The sequence below is a fragment of the Camellia sinensis genome, chromosome 7 (assembly GCF_055761805.1).
Source record: "Camellia sinensis isolate YWXY chromosome 7, ASM5576180v1, whole genome shotgun sequence".
In the NCBI taxonomy this organism is placed as follows: Eukaryota; Viridiplantae; Streptophyta; class Magnoliopsida; order Ericales; family Theaceae; genus Camellia; species Camellia sinensis.
This window is the reverse complement of record NC_138967.1, coordinates 76,914,789-76,921,000: the sequence shown is the minus strand read 5'-3', so window position 1 is coordinate 76,921,000 and position 6,212 is coordinate 76,914,789.

The following is a 6,212-nucleotide window of genomic DNA, read 5'->3' as shown; positions in this document are numbered from 1 at the left end:
CTTGTAAAGCTTACAAGACAAGCTTCATAAGAGGGAGATCCCTCCATACATGTGTGTGGAGGGGAGCCAAAAGCAAGACAGCTGTCTTAAAATATCTACAAAAGCAGATGCACAGTAGTCGGCCGGCCAAAAATGCCATCTTGGCCAAAAAGAGTGCCGGCCGGCACTAAATAGTGCTGACCGGCAACAAATAGTGCCGGCCGGCAATATACATTGCCGGTGGCATAAAAAACCAGCCAGTGGCCTCTAGCCACTGCCGGTGATGGGTGGGGATGGTCCACAATCCCTACCCTGCCCTTCCAAGGAAAAACACAAGTGTTTGGTGCAAAACCAGACACTAAACGGTCGAGTTCGGAGATCCTGAGACAAGGCGCGTAGCCGAGAACTCCGGGAACTCCAAACGAACACAAACATGGATGATCACCGAGTGTTCAAACGGTGACGTCCAAGTCTTGAGGACGGTCAAAAATGGGGTGTCTACACTCATGGTTTGAGAAAGTGGAATGAGGAGAAAAGTGAAATGAAACCATTCTTGGAGCCTATTTATAGTAGTAGAGAAGTAGCCCTAAGGTCAACAAAATAATAGGCCAAAAACTGCCCAAAGGTAGGCCCCATTTGAACCCCAAAATCTAGAAAAAAAAAAACACGCATGGGTCGACCCTTCGGGCTAGGGGGTCGACCCTTTAGGTAGATAAGACAATCTGGCACAAGTAAGGGGGGTCGACCCTTAGACAAGAGGGGGTCGACCTTATTTTCCAGCAACAAATTCTGCAACATAAGAGGGTCGACCCTTTTCAGACTGGGGTCAACCCTATTTTCCAGCAACACATTCTGCAACATAAGAGGGTCGACCCTTTCCAGATTGGTGTCGACCCTATAGAAAACCAGCAGAGGTACTAAAAATTCAAACAGGTATAACTCTCTCGTTCGTACTCCGTTTTAGGTCGTTCTTGTGTCCAAAGCGAAGCCCCGGAAACAAACTTTCCAATGGTTCTTGCCTTACATCCAAATTAAAAATATGGAAAAAGAAAAGGGCAAAAGAGTGAAGGCTGGTCAAAAATAAAAACTCAAATTTGAGGCTTTTGATCTAATCCTGCCTAAACACCTTGTTATGGCTTGAATCAAGGTTGCAAACATTACCCAAGGGTCCTCAATTATAATATTTAAGGTTCTTTTGCCAACCCATCAATACCAAGAGTCCGACAACCACACAAGTTTTAAGGTGACAAGCACCACTTTACACCAATCCGATACGTGTCAAAATCCGAGCCACTACATTTTTCCTCTTTAACCGTGATTTCTCTTTTCTCTCTCTAAAACTCAAACTTTTTCACTTAAATCTCTAGATCTACTCACCTAGAGTGATCTTTTCACCTTACTCCTTTGAGATTAAGTGTAGAGCTTGTCAAGGGCTTCAATTTGATCGGGGCAGAACGTGGTTTCGTCACCACCGACTTTTGAGCTTTCTCTCTTCTCTCTCATCTAAGCTTGAGGTAGGGATATTCTACTCTTTAATATGGGTTTTAACCTAGATATTTGTCATTTTTCATAAATGGTGGGATTTGGGAAGATTTTGGTCAAAGTTAAGGTTTGGGCTCTACAATAAAGGGGGTTTTCATGTTAGTTTACGAAGTAACCTTGGGGGTTTATGTATGAGGTTCTTTATTGTTGAAATGGTGAGATTTAGATCTATGGGTTGATATTTTGGAAAAGGGGAAAATTTTAGATCTATGGGTTGTAGAAATTGCATGAGGACTAGGTAGATTGAAAGTAGTCATATGAGTTATGTCATTGAATATGACGGGTTGATTAAATTGTTGAATATGTGATTTGATTAGTCATTGTGTATGACAATGTGTTTAAATACATTGTATATGTATCGTTGTTTGGGAGGAGATAGGGGATGTACTCCATTGTGTGGGAGAAGATAGGGGATGGACTCCATTCATAATTAAGTTGGTCAGAGTGTCCAGGGTGAAAGTCCCGAAATCTTATATATTTATGGGTGCCGGTTCCCTCAGACGTGGTTCCGTAAAATGGCAAGAAATAGAAGTGTTGGATTTGATGAATGTATTGAATTGTGAACCATTGAGTTGTAGTTTCATATTGGTTGCTTGCTAATAATGAATTTGGCTAATTGATTTACCCGAAATGGTAGAATGGAAATGAATTGAGATATTGGTTATCTATATTGAATAACCTTGAAAAGAATACGTGTTGGTTAAGAATGTTGCACATTTATTTGATGCTCATATTTTAGTTAATTCTCATGTATGGTTTAGCATATCTCAACTGGGCTTTGGCTTACCCTACTTGGGAAACCATTTTCAGGTACATGTGACATGCCACCTCCAAGGACATAGCTTGGGAGGCTTAGGGGCTGAAGGCTCCACCTTTGTGATTTTGTTTTGAGTTTAGTGTTTATTCAAGCCGAGGGCTTTACTTGTATAGAGACTAGACTCTTCTTTTGTTGTAACCAAGCGAAGTCTTGGAAAAATGTGAGCCCTTAGGGCATTTATTTTGTTGTTCTAAACTAGAGTTACATGCTATAGTTTCAAGATGAATATTTATGAAAGTGTAATGCATGTGATATCTTTTGTAATATTAACTCTGATGAATGAAAATATAACATTTCTATTATGTCTCTAGACTTTATGAATGGTTGATTTGTATAATATTTTGAGGGCGTTACAGTTATGAAGGGCAACTGTACAACCAATGTTGAACACCCTAAATTATTATTATTATTATTATTATTATTATTATTATTATTATTATTATTATTATTATTATTATTATTATTATTATGTAATTCATCCCAATGTTTTATATTAAACACCTTAACCCACTTTTATGAAAACTAACCACAATTCAACACCGCCAAACCCACTTTCTTGAACACCCAACCCAACCCAACCCAACCCATAACCCTTTTTTTTTATCAACAAAAAATGAAACTTTAGTGGTGAAGAAGTTATATACAAGCAAAGAACTTACATCAATAAAGCAGGGGAGTGTATCAAGCATCATAGCCAAACTCGACAATTCCAACTAGGTTGGCACCAAAGAGTTAGCACAATCATATGCTAGCACTTAGCCCAAGATTGGAGAGAGTCCAATCAAACAACCAAAAAAGTAAAAGAAAACAGGGAAAAAAAAAAAAAGAACAGAACACCACCAATCAAATAGCCAAGACAACTCTGCAGCAGCAACAATAACTAGAAGCAGCTTTGCATCAGTAAGAACTAAAAAATATTGGGGAAAATTGAAACAAAAAAGGAAAAAAAAAAAAAACATGGTTTGAGTTTTGCAACAAAATAAACTCTAAATTTTTAATTTTAACAATTTAAATCCTAATTTTTTAATGTATTTTCAATGTAAACCATTTGTTAATGTAGATGTATGAATCATGTCTAAAATATCATTTTCATTGAGTTTTATGACTAGAATATTTATTTCATCAGTTTTAATTAACAAAAATAGGCAAATGGTGCAGATTGAAAACAAATCAAAATATTATGGTTTAAATTGACAAAATTAAAAACTTAAGATTTATTTTCTTACAAAACTCGAACTTTTTGATTTTTTGTATATAATTTTTCCAAAATATTGTTATTTCATTGTTTATTTTTAATTAGAATGCTTTGAAGATTTACTTGTGTATCATTAGTTACACCATTTCCAATGGCACCGTAATCAATCACATTAAAAGTTACTGCGCCAACATCCTCTATTCCGATGCCTAAACCAAATGCAGTAATACAACATACTATAACAATGTGAAATATCTCCTTCAAGAAAAACATCAAATTGTATCCTTAGACATACGTGTGCACACAAATGTGTATACACCCCATTTTTGACCAACCTTAAGACTCAGACATCATCGATTGAGCGCTCGGTGATTGCGCATGTTGTGCTCGTTTTGACATTACGGAGTCTCGGCTGAGAGCCTTCCCTCCGGACTTCGGGTATCTTTTGTGCTTTGTCTCGGTTTGCGAACCAGATTCTGTTTTCTCTTCCCAAAGGGAGGGAGAGGTATCGTAGACAATCTCTCCATGGTCGTAGGCTACTTTTCGTGGTCGTAGACCACTGCTCTCGTTTGGAGACCAGATTTTGATTTTCGGAGCCGTCGGTCGTGCGCCTCGGTTCGGGACCGCGTAACTTTCTCCGTTTGCTCCGGTTTTTGGCGCACACTTAGTTTCATATCTCTAGAGGGACACTGTGGCCCGGGAGACCACCTTCGTGGTCGCACGCCATTTTCAATGCTTAACAGTCAGTTTTCGGGGCACCTGGCTGCGCGTTTTGGCCCCCGAACCCTCGTTTTGCATCCGTCTTGGTTCATTTTTGGCATGGACCCTATTTTCATTGTTCGGAAGGTGGTACTAGGGTGGGAGACCACCTTTTCTCCTTGGAGACCACTTTTCTACCCCCGGCCAGTTTTCATGACAGGTAACTGGTCTCCCTCATTTTTGAGCCACAATTGCTGTTCTCCCACCATACCACTAGCTTCCATTGAGTGAGGAGACCACCCTAGGAGGCTGCCAACCATTTTTTGAGAGCTGAACCTTTTGAACCTGGTCAGCCGACTAGGGCAAGTGGTCGGCCGACCACTTGAACTGGTCGGCCTACCTCCCACAATCTTGTCTTAGTGAGTTGATTCCAGCTGTGCCAGCTGGGAGGCACAGACTGGATCCTCCATACACGTGTATGGAGGATCTTCCACCTTGGTTTTAAGCTTCTTGGAGAAGCTTTAGCCTCCCTTGTCTATAAAGGAAGGCCTTCCCTTCCTTGTAGATGGTTCAAGAAATTCTCTAAGGCATATACACCTATCTCCCTCTATATCTCTCCCTTTAGGCTTAGAAAGTGTGAAGTTTTTGGCCTTTTGCACACCATCTCCTACCCTAACCCCTCCAACACCAGCCTAAGCTTCTTGGAGGCCTTTTTCAGAGGTTGAGGAGCAACATTTTTGGTCCAGAGGCTGCTAGAGTTGCTGAGCTACAAGGGTAACACACTTTCTCCCTTTTAAGGCTTTATTTTTCTTCTTCTTTTAGCCATACTTTCAAGCATATTTGAGCTTTTTCATCAACAGAAAAAAGTCTTATTTTGAGGCCCTTAACATGTTTGTTTTAGATCATTTTTCTGTTGGGGGTCGTCTACCCCCTTGCATGCTTCATTTTGCCTTATTTTGAGCCATGCATTAGGGCCTTTACATTGACCTTTGTTTGGCCTTCTAGCCACTGAAATCTAGTGGATTTTCAGTGACTAGCATGCTGTTTTGAGTGCCAAAATCAGAGAGGGGTGACCCTTTCTCTCCTTGTTTTATTTTCTAGCATTCTTGGCCTTACAAAGGAGCCCTTATTTGCATGCTTTCAAGCCATGTTTCAGGCCATTTTTGGTGAGTTTTAGGACCTTTATAGGCTCTATCCAGAGCTTTTTTTTCCCTATTGGGTGTCCGTCTTGCATGTGTAGAATAAACCTCTTCATAGCCTATCAAAGGAGCATGTCATTCTTGCATGCATTGACCATGTTTCAATGAGTTTTTGGGTTTTATTTGGCATGTCATACCTCTGCATTTTGTTGGTTTAGTGACCTCTTGAATGCCTCATATACTTGTAGTGTAAACCCTCTTCATAGCTTGTATTGCATACTATTTTGGTCTTTGATTCTAGCACTTTTTGGCCATGCCTTAAACAGATTTTGTGCATGTTTTGGACTGCCTTAGCTCTATTTTTATGCCTAATGGTCGAATGATGCTTGCTATGCATGGTTGTAGTGTAATACCCCTGCCTAGCCTTGGGTTTTGAAGCCTATTGCATGCTTATACTAAGGTGTTTTCATGTTTTGAGGCCATTGAGCATGTCATTTCAGAGCTTATACTTGTGCCATATTCCCATGTTTTCCATTCTTTAAACATGTTTTAGAGTTGTGCATTAATACCTCATTTATGGACCATTGCATGAGCTTCATTTCTATGCATTTTGAGCCATCATTTTAGACCATTTTCCTACTGTCTTGGACCTGCATAGGGACTGTTTGGGGCTGGTTGGGTCATTTGAGCATTGCTTTGTGTACCTCTAGTGTAATGCACTTCACTAGTTTCGGTATCCGGGCCATCTAGCATGCATTGTGTGAGGTGTTTACATGATTTGGGACCATCTTGCATGTTATTTCAGAGCTAGAAAATGTGTGATTGTATTCCATATTTCATC